The sequence below is a fragment of the Physella acuta genome, unplaced genomic scaffold (assembly GCF_028476545.2).
Source record: "Physella acuta isolate Inbredline_101_S28 unplaced genomic scaffold, ASM2847654v3 ptg000689l, whole genome shotgun sequence".
Lineage (NCBI taxonomy): Eukaryota > Metazoa > Mollusca > Gastropoda > Physidae > Physella > Physella acuta.
In genome coordinates this window covers 200,057-216,245 of record NW_026732208.1, presented here as the reverse complement: position 1 = coordinate 216,245, position 16,189 = coordinate 200,057, and the positions used below count along the sequence as shown (strand labels likewise).

The 16,189-nt window shown below is 39.1% G+C and overlaps 1 protein-coding gene across 1 annotated transcript in view; it reads right to left on the bottom strand.

Annotated features, from left to right (window-relative positions):
* LOC131949326 (uncharacterized) overlaps positions 1-16,120 on the bottom strand; it is a 48,414-nt gene extending 32,294 nt beyond the window's left edge. The window contains exon 1 of the mRNA XM_059311165.1: positions 15,914-16,120. The gene's annotated coding sequence lies outside the window, so the exon portion shown is untranslated. The remainder of the gene's footprint in view (positions 1-15,913) is intronic.
* Between the last annotated feature and the right edge of the window lie 69 nt (positions 16,121-16,189).

The following is a 16,189-nucleotide window of genomic DNA, read 5'->3' as shown; positions in this document are numbered from 1 at the left end:
CTTAATTTTTTCCTTTTTTTTGTGATTTTGTTTTTAGTAGTGATCTGTAATTTGTCTTTTAAAAAAATAGTTTATTAATATTTAACAGCGATTTTTAATTTATTTTTAATGAAGTTTCCTTTGATTGAATGTGCAAACGGATCAATCTATGAAAGATGTCTTACCAAACGTTTTCAGATTATTTCCAACAAAATCAAGGTATTAAGTTTACTGGTCTTAATGAGTGATTGTGTGCCGACCGACTCAAGCTTTCAACACTTACTTAAGAAGTGAAAACATGAAAATATCGAGGCAACACGCTAATGACTTAGTACATGCTAGCCTCACACATCAACACGGTGACTCAACTACAAACACACCTCATTGGGAGGGGTCAGCAGTTCAACGGAAGCGGTCAACGGCTCAAATGAAAGGGGTCAACGGATTATAGAAGGGGTTCAATGGCTAAACTGAAGGGGTTTGTGTGGGGGGGGGGGGGGTGTCAAGGGCTGAGATGATAGGGGGGGGGATTCAAGGGCTAAAATAGGGTAGGGGGTCAAGTGCTGAAATTATAGGGGGGGGGGGGGTCAAGACCTTAAATAATGGGGGGGGGGGGGGGTTAATACCTTAAATAATGGGGGGGGGGGGTCAAGACCTTAAATAATGGGAGGGGGGTTAATACCTTAAATAATGGGGGGGGGGGGGGGGGGGTCAAGACCTTAAATAATGGGGGGGGGGTCAATGGCTGAAATGAGGGCGGGGGGGGGGTCAAGAGCTGAAATGAGGGGGAAGGTGCCAAGAGCTGAAATGAGGGGGAAGGTGCCAAGAGCTGAAATGAGGGGGTCAAAAGCTGAACTGAAGGTGTAAACGCCCCATCCAAGAGGGGTCACAAGTAAGTGTGTTAGCCGAGCTGGTCCAGTAGGACACGATAAAGCCGAGGGAAAATGAGCCTCGTTATTTGCGTTATCATGTCCCTGACATCCCTCATGCACAAAGGTCACAGTTTTATCACCTCGGTTAGGTCTCTTCATTTTTTTCATACTTTTTATTTCTGATGTCTGTCTGAATAGTCATAGCTGGAAACTCAAAATAGCCGCCTATATATATATATATATATATATATATATATATATATATATATATATATATATATATATATATATATATATATATGTATACGTATATAATATATATATAACTATTTATAGGCATATAACTCCTAGTTGAGGTAATAAATTTAATAATCAAGATTGTCCAGAGGATTACATTGTGGAGAGGGTGGAGTGAGAGTAACGAAGTTAACGGGAGGGTGAAGGGAGTAACGAAGTTAACGGGAGGGTGGAGGGAGAGTAACGAAGTTAACGGGAGGGTGGAGGGAGAGTAACGAAGTTAACGGGAGGGTGAAGGGAGTAACGAAGTTAACGGGAGGGTGGAGGGAGAGTAACGAAGTTAACGGGAGGGTGGAGGGAGAGTAACGAAGTTAACGGGAGGGTGGAGGGAGAGTAACGAAGTTAATGGGAGGGTGGAGGGAGAGTAACGAAGGGAACATGTTTAGATGAAAGAGAATGGGATTGAAAGAAAATGCCATAAAAGGTCCAGTATTGACATTTGAAATGACAAAAGCCGGCAATTTGTTTAGAACCCTGAAGTTTCAACCAAACATCTTGATGGAATACAATCAAACTGCTGGTGTCCATGGCAACACGGGACGCCAAAACAACAAAAGAATCGTTGAGATCGATGGGTTCAAGTCTTCTCTGTGCCGTGATTGGGAGTTGGGATAGAATCAAGCAAAACACCATCGGAGATCGGATCCAAGATTTGAGGAAACAATAACCATGGTAACTGGGGTGTAATCGATCTAAGGTGGTGGCTAGCTGGAGGATAGGCGAGCTTTGTGTAGTGGCTAGCTCTGTGTAGTGGCTAGCTCTGTGTAGTGGCTAGCTCTGTGTAGTGGCTAGCTGGAGGATAGCCAAGCTCTGTGTAGTGGCTAGCTCTGTGTAGTGGCTAGCTCTGTGTAGTGGCTAGCTCTGTGTAGTGGCTAGCTGGAGAATAGGCGAGCTCTGTGTAGTGGCTAGCTCTGTGTAGTGGCTAGATGGAGAATAGGCGAGCTCTGTGTAGTGGCTAGCTGGAGAATAGGCGAGCTCTGTGTAGTGGCTAGCTGGAGAATAGGCGAGCTCTGTGTAGTGGCGAGCTCTGTGTAGTGGCGAGCTCTGTGTAGTGGCTAGCTATGTGTAGTGGCTACCTCTATGTAGTGGTTAACTCCTGCAAAATTCCCCTAGGGTTTATTTATAGTCTTCTCTATAATAAGGAGAACATGGCCAACACATATAGTCATTAAATGCCATAAATGGCCAACAGATGTGATCATCACGTGACCAGTTAATAGATGAGTTGTAAATAACTCTCTATCAAAAGATGACCAGTAAATTGATTGGTGGATGTCATGTGACGTCTTGTCCGTAAATGACCCATGACCTCAGTCAATTTTCGGCAATAATGACCAATAACCGCATGAAATATAGAATGATTACGAGGATTGTATGGGCCCGTCCAAGCGAGAACCAAACCTATGTAAGTGCCCGGCCGGGCAGGATTCCTCCAGAGAACATTCCAGTTTAACAAACAGCACAAACAGCAGAATTTTGTGTATGATACATTAACGTGTGGGTACCTACACTAGCATGTCATCAAAACAACGCAGATTATCAGTGGCAATTTTTTGACGGGATTTGGGACGTAATCATGACGTAGAAGTTGCTAATTAATTGCCGGTATCAGCACCAGTGTTTCTTCCAGGCATCTCTTCGGGGGGGGGGGGGGGGGGGGGGTAAAGACTCTCTTCGCCCCCCCTCCCCACCGGAGAAAAAAGACTGGAAAAACACTGATTAGCACCCAGTTCTTTCTCCTGGACATGGGCACTAGAAGCCATCTATACGATACTACAGAGTACAGTTTTTTGGTTTTTCAACAAGCAAATAGTTGTGAGAGTCAGTGGTTTTACAACAAGCACATATTTGTGAGAGTCTGTGGTTTTACAAAAAGCACATATTTGTGAGTCTGTGGTTTTACAACAAGCAAATATTTGTGAGAGTCTGTGGTTTTACAACAAGCAAAAATGTTTGTTACAGTTTTACAGCTTTGGTGGTTTTGTTACAGTTTGATCGGATTTCATGTTCTAACATTACTGCTGCACTTTTATATGTTGAAAAGATAAACTGTAATTTTATTTCTACACCAAGTTTTATGGTAGACCTTGAGAATTTGTTTCAAATAGAAAAAACGTGCGACCTATCCAAGTACACGAATTCTGTTATCAGCGTTTTATGGACATTGATACCAGTATCCTGTTATTTGAGGACCTCGGGGTAACTGTAAAACGTTGCCATGAGGACCTCTGGGGACCCGTATCTAGTTATTTGAGGACCTCTGGGTACCCGTATCTAGTTATTTGAGGACCTCTGGGTACCCATATCCAGTTATTTGAGGACCTCTGGGTACCCATATCCAGTTATTTGAGGACCTCTGGATACCCGTATCTAGTTCTTTGAGGACCTCTGGGGACCCGTATCTAGTTATTTGAGGACCTCTGGGTACCCATATCCAGTTATTTGAGGACCTCTGGGTACCCATATCCAGTTATTTGAGGACCTCTGGATACCCGTATCCAGTTATTTGAGGACCTCTGGGGACCCGTATCTAGTTATTTGAGGACCTCTGGGTACCCATATCCAGTTATTTGAGGACCTCTGGGTACCCATATCCAGTTATTTGAGGACCTCTGGATACCCGTATCTAGTTCTTTGAGGACCTCTGGGGACCCGTATCTAGTTATTTGAGGAACCTGTGGGTACCTGTATCTAGTTATTTGAGGATCTCTGGGTACCCGTATCTAGATCTTCGAGGCCCCCTGTAGCAGTCTACAACTGTATAGCCTCGTCTCTCAGGTTTCGGGTTACCAACAAAGTTATGAAATAACAAAAGCTTGTTTCTACCCAGAAACCTGGCCAGGCACGCTGGCTGGCAGCGTTACTTCCCCTTTGGAACCAGTCGTGTCAGGACATGCTGGTCTGTGACAAGGTCAGGGTGGGGATTTGGGCCAAACTCCACGTGGGTTTAAACCCTTCACCACGATGGTCAGCGTGAGCACACTATCCCCCCGACCCTGGATGGCGAAGATTATAAACTAAAGTCTACAGTTTGCCTGTGACAATCATCAACCAAAAATGTAAACCTACTACCCGCATACATCAAAGAAATTTTTTTTTAATGAACAAAAAAAAAGGCATTTTAAAAACGCGTGGAGTCGCCACATGAAATAAGTTAGATTTGAATCCTACTTTATGTATTCTGTCACCGAACCTAACGATTTTTTTCAAGTCCGTTCCGCTTGGCTAGCAATGCAAATAAATTAAAAATAACTATTTCCATTTTTGTATTTTTCTAGGAGTTTTGAAATGGAAGTCAGCGAAGCGTGACGAGAGAATAAGTACAAGTTTGAGATTTGTCAGGTTTTACGTGTACTGCTGGTTACCTACTTGTTTGCTGAGGGGCGGGGCTGGCCCAATCTTGGGCTATTTTTAGAACTTAGATTTCATGTTTTATTGCCATACAGGGAATAGAATATCATTTTTCTGTAGGGTAACTTTTTCTGTAAAGACAGCTTAATTTCATGTATGGGAACTAAGTTTACATACAGACAACTGATCTTTCTGTAGGCTAACTTAGTTTTTCTCTAAATGACAACTTAGTTTTCTGCAGACTTAGTTTTTCTGTAAATGACTACTTATTTTTTTGTAAATTACTACTTATTTTTCTGTAAATGACTACTTATTTTTCTGCAGACTTCGTTTTTCTGTAAAGGACAACTTATTTTTCTGTAAAGGACAACTTATTTTTTTGTAAAGGACAACTTATTTTTCTGTAAAGGAGAACCTATTTTTCTGCAGAGTAACTTAGATTTCCTGTAAAAAAGAAAGCTTACTTTTCTCACGTGACTTAATTGTAAAATTTTTTTTTTCTGTCGCATAAATGTGAAAGGATGATATTGAGGGACGTGATTTGATAAGGGTGGTAATCACGTGGTGTGTGAGTTAATCACGTGGTGTGTGAGTTAATCACGTGGCGTGTGAGTTCATCACTTAATGTATGTGTGAGTTAATCACGTGGTGTGTGAGTTAATCACGTGGTGTGTGAGGTAATAACGTGGTGTGTGAGTTAATCACTTGGTGTGTAAGGTAATCACGTGGTACGGAGGTAATCACGTGGTACGGAGGTAATCACGTGGCACGGAGGTAATCACGTGGTACTGAGGTAATCACGTGATGTGGGAGGTAATCACGTGGTACGGAGGTAATCACGTGGTACGGAGGTAATCACGTGATGTGTGAGTTAATCACGTGGTACGGAGGTGATCACATAAGCCACAAAATGACACCAAAGGATTTTACTAAATATTGATTTTCAGGAAATTCTTTGTTTGTTTCACATAAAATCAAAATGGGTCCATTTCTAAATTTAGTTTACTCTACTTTCTCTCCTGAGACGATTTCTAAATTTGACATACTTTATTCAAATATAAAGACACCTTTAGAATCAGGTAAATAATTATGAAGTAGCCAAAATAGACTAGCTGAACATCCAAATATTCTAAACATGGCTTTATTCTAAGTTTATAGTCGACCTGACAATGTATGTTGACAAAAAAAATTAACACATAAAAAAATGCCATTTTAAATAGGCGACCAGAGCAGTAAAAAAAAAATGTTAACGTCAAAGCAATTCCTGTGTTGATGATAGAAAAGCTCAGGGTTGTTTTACGGTTAAAAATGTGGAGTTGACGTGAAAAACAACAAGAGGACAGAGAGGTATTGTGTAGGAATAGCACATAAAGACTGGAGCAGTTCAAGTACTTACACGGACCCGACTGTACAGCACACGAGAAAACAGGCCTAAAACGTTCAGTCAAGCCCAATTTTAACCTTACATAAACCTATTTCAGAACTAATAGATTTATGCGAGTTGGCAGGCGGCCAGAGTTAAACAATATCGTTTGCTACTAAATGCCTGGTGAAACCACCAGCCCCCAGTTTTGCCACGAATCTCGCAAATCGGACGGCTCGCGGTTGTCAATATATATTCCCATCCGAGTTTTTATCACGCCGCTATAGCAGGCTTCAACTCAAGGAATTTATTGGTGCTGAACTGGTTACGTTTTGAATTACAGCGTTGGCGTTTTTTTTTATTCTAGTGAAAATGTCAAATACGGTTTTAAGGATATGTTTAGGGGAAGCTTTTGAAAGTGCGCATTTAAAATTTGAAGGAATCCATTTTAAGTAGCCTAGGTATATACCTATATATACATATGTACATATGTATGTATATATATATATATATATATATATATATATATATATATATATATATATATATATATATATATGTATATATATATGTATATATATATGTATATATATATGTATATATATATGTATATATATATATGTATATATATATGTATATATATATGTATATATATATGTATATATATATGTATATATATATGTATATATATATGTATATATATATGTATATATATATGTGTATATATATGTGTATATATATGTGTATATATATATGTGTATATATATATGTGTATATATATATGTGTATATATATATGTGTATATATATATGTATATATATATGTATATATATATGTATATATATATGTATATATATATGTATATATATATGTATATATATATATGTATATATATATATGTATATATATATGTATATATATATGTATATATATATGTATATATATATATGTATATATATATGTATATATATATATATATATATATATATATATATATATATATATATATATATATATATATATATATATATATATATATATATATATATATATATATGTATATTGAAAAATTGGGTGACATTGTATACCTTTTAGAATCAAGCCTAAAATAGAATTGATAATGAGGTTTGAATGCAAGCTGTTCTAGGTGTTAAAATACGTACATTCAACCTTGAGTCGACGGCCGTCACCAAGGTAGCAGGGACCAGAGCGTGTAGGTAGAACGAATCAATTCGAGCTTGAAACAAATTTATACACAATTCAAACAAGCCCAGTTAAACACAAACCTGACTCGACCCTACCCCAATATACCACTGTTGCAAGCGTTGCCATTAGCAACGGCACAGAAAAAAAAAGTGCGTTTACTTCCTATTACATTTGTAATTTGAACGTTTTTGCTATACGTGTAAAAGGGGAGGGGTGGGTGGGCGCATAAAAGCTGAATAAATGGTGATAAGAAACACCGCTGTATTATTTCCCTCAATTGTTTCGAATTCTATGTGTGTGTTTAGTTACCCATGTCTTATAAGGAAGCATTTTTCCCCCATAAAAATCTATCGGGTCTCGTAAAACCTATAAGTTAAAAATAAACCAGTTGAGCCGTAAGGAATCCACAAGTAATAGCACTGTGACCAGGTTTAGCGTAGGGAACAGATTAAACCACGACTTCATGGACTCTTACAAACGTTTCTATGCATGAGTGCATATATCAAGTGTTCATACAGTCTATATTAAACACAAAGAAACGCGTGTGTTTGAGAGTGCACATAATTGTATATGTACTTCTAGACAAAAACATACATTTGTAAATACAAGAAACGTATTTGTTCACGTGGATCTATATCTTGTGATGGACACGTCTATTTGTAAACATTGAGAACAATATTTGTAAACATGGATACACATAACTTAAACATGACAACACAAATGTATGCATGTCGCTGTGGACATAACCAAGCACGCGTATTTGTACTTGAGCACAAAAGTTTGCAGGCTGGCAACTTGGGCAAAAAAAGGTGTCCATGGCGACAAACCTTGTTTGCTATGGTAAACTTATTTTGTATGGGGCTAGAGCGGGTCCAGTGAAAGGCTTTTATCAAGACGTTGATCTTGTGTGTGATCACGCCGTACACATTTGTACACACTGCTTGTGTAGATAGAGTCAGATCTGATGTATATAGGGTGAGTCCCCCCCCCCCCCCCCAGGGTCAGACCAGTTGATGGTATACATAGGGTGAGCACCCCTCACGGTCAGTTGATGGTGAGCATAAGGTGAGCCCCCCCCCCCTCTCACTGTCAGGCCAGCTGATGGTGTACATAGGGTGAGTAAACCCCCTCATTCAATCACTGATCGATGAAGATAAAATGCAATCATCGCGTCAATCAACGTTCACAATTTCTTATCAAAGTTTTATTTGAATGAGAGATGCGATGATTAGGCTATAAGGATGTTATTTTTCTCTTTATTCCAACACTGCTAAGTGCAGCGTTATGCTATATGTATGTAAGTATCCGGGACTGAGCCTAACGGCGTAGCCTAATCTCAGCTCTACAACAACCAATCAATGGCTAAACAGCAATATAAAAAAACCGCCATTTATATGCAATGTTTTCAAAGAAAATTGATTTTAATTACAACAGACAATTAAAAAGATATAGGCGCTGTAGGGGGAAAAAAAGGGGGGGGGGGAATTTGCTTTATTGTTGGTGGTGTTGACAGGGCGGTTTGTCGTGTTTAGTCTTGTCTACTTGCTACATTGTAGCAGTCAATATCTTGTCTGTTTGCTAAATTGTAGCAGTCAATATCTTGTCTGTTTGCTATTTTGTAACGGTCAATATCTTGTCTGTTTGCTACATTGTAGCAGTCAATATCTTGTCTGTTTGCTATTTTGTAACGGTCAATTTCTTGTCTGTTTGCTACATTGTAGCAGTCAATATCTTGTCTGTTTGCTACATTGTAGCAGTCAATATCTTGTCTGTTTGCTATTTTGTAACGGTCAATTTCTTGTCTGTTTGCTACATTGTAGCAGTCAATATCTTGTCTGTTTGCTACATTGTAGCAGTCAATATCTTGTCTGTTAGCTATTTTGTAACGGTCAATTTCTTGTCTGTTTGCTAATTATAACGGTCAATATCTGTCTGCTAGCTACTTTGTATTGGTCAATTTCTTGTCTGCTTGCTACTTTGTATTGGTCAATTTCTTGTCTGCTTGCTACTTTGTATTGGTCAATTTCTTGTCTGCTTGCTACTTTGTATTGGTCAATTTCTTGTCTGCTTGCTACTTTGTATTGGTCAATTTCTTGTCTGCTTGCTACATTGTATTGGTCAATTTCTTGTCTGCTTGCTACTTTGTATTGGTCAATTTCTTGTCTGCTTGCTACTTTGTATTGGTCAATTTCTTGTCTGCTTGCTATTTTGTATTGGTCAATTTCTTGTCTGCTTGCTACTTTGTATTGGTCAATTTCTTGTCTGCTTGCTACTTTGTATTGGTCAATTTCTTGTCTGCTTGCTACTTTGTATTGGTCAATTTCTTGTCTGCTTGCTACTTTGTATTGGTCAATTTCTTGTCTGCTTGCTACTTTGTATTGGTCAATTCTTGTCTGCTTGCTACTTTGTATTGGTCAATTCTTGTCTGTTTGCTAATTGTAACGGTCAATATCTGTCTGCTAGCTACTTTGTATTGGTCAATTTCTTGTCTGCTTGCTACTTTGTATTGGTCAATTTCTTGTCTGCTTGCTACTTTGTATTGGTCAATTTCTTGTCTGCTTGCTACTTTGTATTGGTCAATTTCTTGTCTGCTTGCTACTTTGTATTGGTCAATTCTTGTCTGCTTGCTACTTTGTATTGGTCAATTCTTGTCTGCTAGCTAATTGTAGCGGTCAAGTGGTTAAAACATTCGTCATTTGTTAACACCTCTTTAATTATGTGATTTAACTCCAATGAGAGTAGCCTTATACATCGGTGGGCTGCTTTATAATTCTTGAATTCAACTGAGAAAAAACGTGTGTGATTCTGCTGTATTTTGTTGAAAAGCTGGGGTGCTAAGGCTGACGAGCAATAAAAGAAAATCTCCCCTCAAGTGGGTCTAGGCTACAGTAGCTGACGAGGTGACACTCACCGCTTGAAACATTTAAAACAAAGGGCTTGTTTCATGCCACTTGACTTGGTTGAATGAAACAATGCGCCGACAGTGACTAGAGCGACCAAAGTTAGAAACTTTCCTATCATTATAGACTGCTGTATTCTTAAGGAATTTATTACAGCTGCACACTGTGAATGTTTAACTGAGAATAACTTAAGACACTTTTTTTAGAACGAGGGCGGGGATAATCAGTCAGATTTAAAACAAAAAGAACAACTTTTAAATTAAATAAAGTTTATTAAAGGTCTAAATTGGTGTTTAATTACTGCTATTTTTATAGGAGGTAACGATAAAATTAGAAAATCATAAACTCTTAATTAAGCTTTACGTGTAACATTTGAATTGTGTGTAAGGGGGTGGGGGTGAAATCCACGACAGTATGATGTACACAGCTGAAGGTTAAAGGGTAAAAAAATATCTTTCTATTATTGGTCGGCCACATACACTGAGGACAAGATAGAAACAACGACGTGTGGAAACTATGGGATGGCTGAGCGCATCATTAACCTCAATACACGCCGGTAGCTTAATATTAGCGAAAGAGAAAAGACAATGAGCTAAACGAAGTGGTCCAATCGCTGATTGGTTAGAACTAATGCCATGTGACGTTTATATGACACGGTGGTCAGTACGGTGAGGGGAAGGGGGGGGGGAGAGCAATCAGAGAAAACTGTAGCAGATAGTCCAACTGACCGATAGAATATATGACTGATTGCCGACTGCGCAGAATTCGATGTGACTGTCGATTGAGCAGAAGTCATTATGACTGAGACTGATAGCCGACGGGGCAGATGAAGTGATTCACAGTGTATTTATTTTGGGTCATATTCATCGCCCCCCCCCCATCTACAAACACCAACCCAAGCCAGGTACCCACCGAAGCTGGGTTGACTCGGACAGCCCTACATGTTCGAGCAGAATATCAGGACGTTCAAACTGGCAAAAAACAAACACCCAGTAAGTCTTACATAACGTTAATTGAAAGGGAAAAAGCACCACCAACACAACAATATGCCACAGCCACAAGCATCATACAAATCTATAAGGATAGACTTGAAACAATGAAACAACAGCCGGCTTGTTGCTATACAAGCAGTAATGCCACACAAACTCTCCCACTTGAAATGACTTGATATCCATTCTACTCTCTCTATAACAACCAATCAATTCAAATTGATTATTAACCCACGGCCGGCAAAGCCCACCAGACCAATGTAACATTACGTTGCCATGGTGACCAAGAACCACACGATAGAAGAAAACTATGACATCAAGTTTGCAGGCAATCAATAATGGTTTCCAATAAATCTTTCATAGCCCTTTGTTCTTACATTCCCTCTCTACTCGTGTTAGGGATTTTACCTACTATTTCCCTTCCCACCACAATCTACTTGGTTATAGTGGTGCAGTTAGGTGCAGTGGTAGGTAGACATTATCAACATTGTGTATGCTGAAACCAGTGTTTTAGAGTAGTGTCCCATCATCGAGCCATGAATGAAACTTGATGGTGGCCAGCTGTTCCAGCAAGTTTATGATCAATACTAATGTTGTTGTATGTGTACAAGGCCCAACTTTGTCTGATTCGAGTTCTAAATTTAATCTCACTGGTGCGTGACGCCAACATTTCAATTTATATTCACAATCAATATTAATTCAGCTGCATTCAAATGTAGGTCCCCATAGTGACGTGTGTGATTAGAGGATTTCAGTTTGTTGCTTTGATTTTTAACTGCTGTGACTAGACAAACAAATGGGAGGGGATTCTATGAGCAGTAGAGTGATGGCAAGAAAGGCACACAGGTGATGACAGGTAGAGGGGGCAGGAAGATCATTTTTAGTTTCAATCTCACACACAAGACCCACACACCACTATTCCCTTAATCTCTCATAAAAGACCAGGTCCCTTACCCCCATGATCCCCTAATCTCTGATATAAGACCAGGTCCCTGACCCCCATGATCCCCTAATCTCTCATACAAGACCAGGTCCCTGACCCCCATGATCCCCTAATCTCTCATACAAGACCAGGTCCCTGACCCCCATGATCCCCTAATCTCTCATACAAGACCAGGTCCCTGACCCCCACAAATCACCTAATCTCTCATACAAGACCAGGTCCCTGACCCCCATGATCCCCTAATCTCTCATACAAGACCAGGTCCCTGACCCCCATGATCCCCTAATCTCTCATACAAGACCAGGTCCCTGACCCCCATGATCCCCTAATCTCTCATACAAGACCAGGTCCCTGACCCCCATGATCCCCTAATCTCTCATACAAGACCAGGTCCCTGACCCCATGATCCCCTAATCTCTCATAAAAGACCAGGTCCCTGACCACCACAAATCCCCTAATCTCTCATACAAGACCAGGTCCCTGACCCCCTACAAATCCCCTAATCTCTCATACAAGACCAGGTCCCTGACCCCCATGATCCCCTAATCTCTCATACAAGACCAGGTCCCTGACCCCCATGAATCCCCTAATCTCTCATACAAGACCAGGTCCCTGACCCCCATGATCCCCTAATCTCTCATACAAGACCAGGTCCCTGACCCCCATGAATCCCCTAATCTCTCATACAAGACCAGGTCCCTTACCCCCATGATCCCCTAATCTCTCATACAAGACCAGGTCCCTGACCCCATGATCCCCTAATCTCTCATACAAGACCAGGTCCCTGACCCCCATGATCCCCTAATCTCTCATACAAGACCAGGTCCCTGACCCCCATGATCCCCTAATCTCTCATACAAGACCAGGTCCCTGACCCCCATGAATCCCCTAATCTCTCATACAAGACCAGGTCCCTGACCCCCATGATCCCCTAATCTCTCATACAAGACCAGGTCCCTGACCCCATGATCCCCTAATCTCTCATAAAAGACCAGGTCCCTGACCCCCATGATCCCCTAATCTCTCATACAAGACCAGGTCCCTGACCCCCATGAATCCTCTAATCTCTCATACAAGACCAGGTCCCTGACCCCCATGAATCCCCTAATCTCTCATACAAGACCAGGTCCCTGACCCCATGATCCCCTAATCTCTCATAAAAGACCAGGTCCCTGACCCCCATGATCCCCTAATCTCTCATACAAGACCAGGTCCCTGACCCCCATGATCCCCTAATCTCTCATACAAGACCAGGTCCCTGACCCCCATGAATCCTCTAATCTCTCATACAAGACCAGGTCCCTGACCCCCATGAATCCCCTAATCTCTCATACAAGACCAGGTCCCTGACCCCCATGAATCCCCTAATCTCTCATACAAGACCAGGTCCCTGACCCCCATGAATCCCCTAATCTCTCATACAAGACCAGGTCCCTGACCCCCATGAATCCCCTAATCTCTCATACAAGACCAGGTCCCTGACCCCCCACAAATCCCCTGAACTCACACAGAGGACTCATGAATCCCCTAACCTCCCCATATCTTTACATTACCACGCTAAAGTTTAATTGAACACCCAAACACTTCTGCAGCTTAAAACAACAAAAGTGTGTTTTGGTGTTTTAATTATCAAACTAATTATTTTTTTTTCAATTTTAATAGCTAGGTTACTGCTGTTGATGATTAGATTAAAATAATTAAATCAAGAATCTCAATTAAAGAAAGTCACTGTTGGTGGTTACCATATTCAAAACTCTGAAGTATGATAACCAAGTAAGGCTGGAGCACACAACTAGTTTGTTACTGGTTTAGGTTTGTTTGTGTTTTTAAAAAAAAAATTGTTTTGATCAATCAACTGTTTCATGAGCAGGGAAGGGGCTCAATGATACATCAAGTTTGTGGCCAGTCATGGTGAAACACCTGAGGTCCCAACACCAACCAGTGTTAAGCTCTTCTATCAAAGCAATGAAATAATCAGATTAATTAAATAAACATCTATTAAGTATATACACTTAAGAATGCCGGAAATTGACTTAAAACTTGTTGAGTAAAACTCTTCAAAGAAATCACTGCACATACCACAGAAAACAGAAAGTGTTAGTAATTTTTATCTTTAAAATAAGAGTTTGCCACAATGCAATCAATTTTTACATTTATTACATTCATTTTCCCATTAGGTTAATATAGAATTACACATCAACCATTATATCTATGATAAATTCATTACAATCATAAAGGTTGAATGGTACGAAACAACCAAGATAGAAAAAATGCTAAGATGAAAATAATGTGAACAACCTACATAACCAAGATGGAAATAATGTGAACAACCCACATAACCAAGGTGAAAATAATGTGAACAATCTGTAAACCAAGGTGGAAATAATGTGAACAACCTACATAAACAAGGTGGAAATAATGTGAACAACCTACATAAACAAGGTGGAAATAATGAGAAAAACCTACATAAACAAGATGGAAATAATGTGAACAACCTACATAACAAAGATGGAAATAATGTGAACAATTTACATAACCAAGATGGAAATAATGTGAACAACCTACATAACCAAGATGGAAATAATGTGAACAACCTATATAAACAAGGTGGAAATAATGAGAAAAACCTACATAAACAAGGTGGAAATAATGTGAACAACCTACATAACCAAGATGGAAATAATGTGAAAAACCAACATAAACAAGGTGGAAATAATGTGAAAAACCATACATTATGAAACACATTATAAAATGCTCTATAATTGAAACTTAAGTAAACAATGTTTTAGAATAATTGATAACAACATCCTTCAAAGATTAATGAAAACCTAGTAGGTTGGAAGTGAGGTGTGAATGTGGATGGGAGTGTGGTTGGGAGATCAGTTAATGGTCTGGGATATTGGCCAGGTCAAAATGAGTCTCATTTAGCTGGAAAGGGGGGGGGGGGGGGGGCGTGTTGGTAATATTTTTTTTCATTCAGTTAAGCAATCCTATTAGTCTATAGAATAGAACTATATTTCAGAGTAATTAATTATTTATTTATTTAGATATTGCAAAGATATTGATTACTCAGTAAGCTAGTTATAATATTTAAAAGATGTTTTCTTTTTAAAAAATTGGCCCCATATAGTAGAAAAAGGCATAAAGTCCAAAAGTTCCATAAGCCAACATATTGTACACAACTACGTAATTTAAAAAAAAACATGATATTAATATTAGGTAGGTGTATTAGCCTAGGAAAAACGTCAAGTGTGGCAGCTTAAACAATTCTGGAGAATTGTGGAAGGAGAAGCACGGACTATTGGGCCTACATGGGCTCAACTAAGAGAGCTAACCAAAACAGTCTGGTGGAGAGGTGATGCTGCAGCCCTTTATTCTTCATGGGCTTCACTGGGTACAGTCAAATATTTATTTAAGTATGTATTAGGCTGTATTAGGTTAATAAAGCTTGTTATCCTACATAGTAGGCCTACATAATATTATTCTGATAATCATTTCATTAGGGCCTAGAATCTTTAAAATTAGTAATTAGTAAACAAGTAAACATATACCTAAATACTAAATAATCATAATATATTGTAGGCCTAATAAATGCTAAGTCAAGTAGTTAGTCTATAAATTAAAGGATATTCCCCCTCCCCCCAGGCCTACCCCTAATAAATTAAATAAGGGAGCAGCAGCACTGAGGGCACTGTAAGTTGTAAACTTGTAAGACCAGACCCCAACATCATTCTATTCCATACTACTAACTACTAGAGTCTACAACTAGATCTAGAATCTAGATCTCTAAGGTCTAAGTTAAAAGAAGACTAAGATTCTCTTAGTAATAGATTTATAGAAGACTGTGGCTGCACTTTTAGGATCAATTTACTTTTATTTACTGAACTGACGTTACTGCCCTTTGCTGCCTTTTCACTAACTTGTAATAACTTAATTAATTAAGTCGAGTCTTAAGTTATAAAATAATCTACTCAATCTATCTAGGCATAAAAAGTTAAAAAAAAGTAACTTACCGATTATTACTGAAGTGGTACGTAGATCTAACTTGACAATAAGAAATCAGTAAGAATCTAGCCTTTTCGTTAAATAAACTATTAGAACTAGTATTGTGATGGTATTTTTCAATGTTTATTTGATGCGTCATCTTCAAAAAACTTATTAGACCTAGACCTACTTATTAGATAGATCTACACTAAGGTATTGACTGCTAGAAATAGAATCTCTTGATTCTGTTTGATCTTTTTTGAGAGAAAAAAATAAAAGCAAAGGTAAATTAAAAATAACAATGA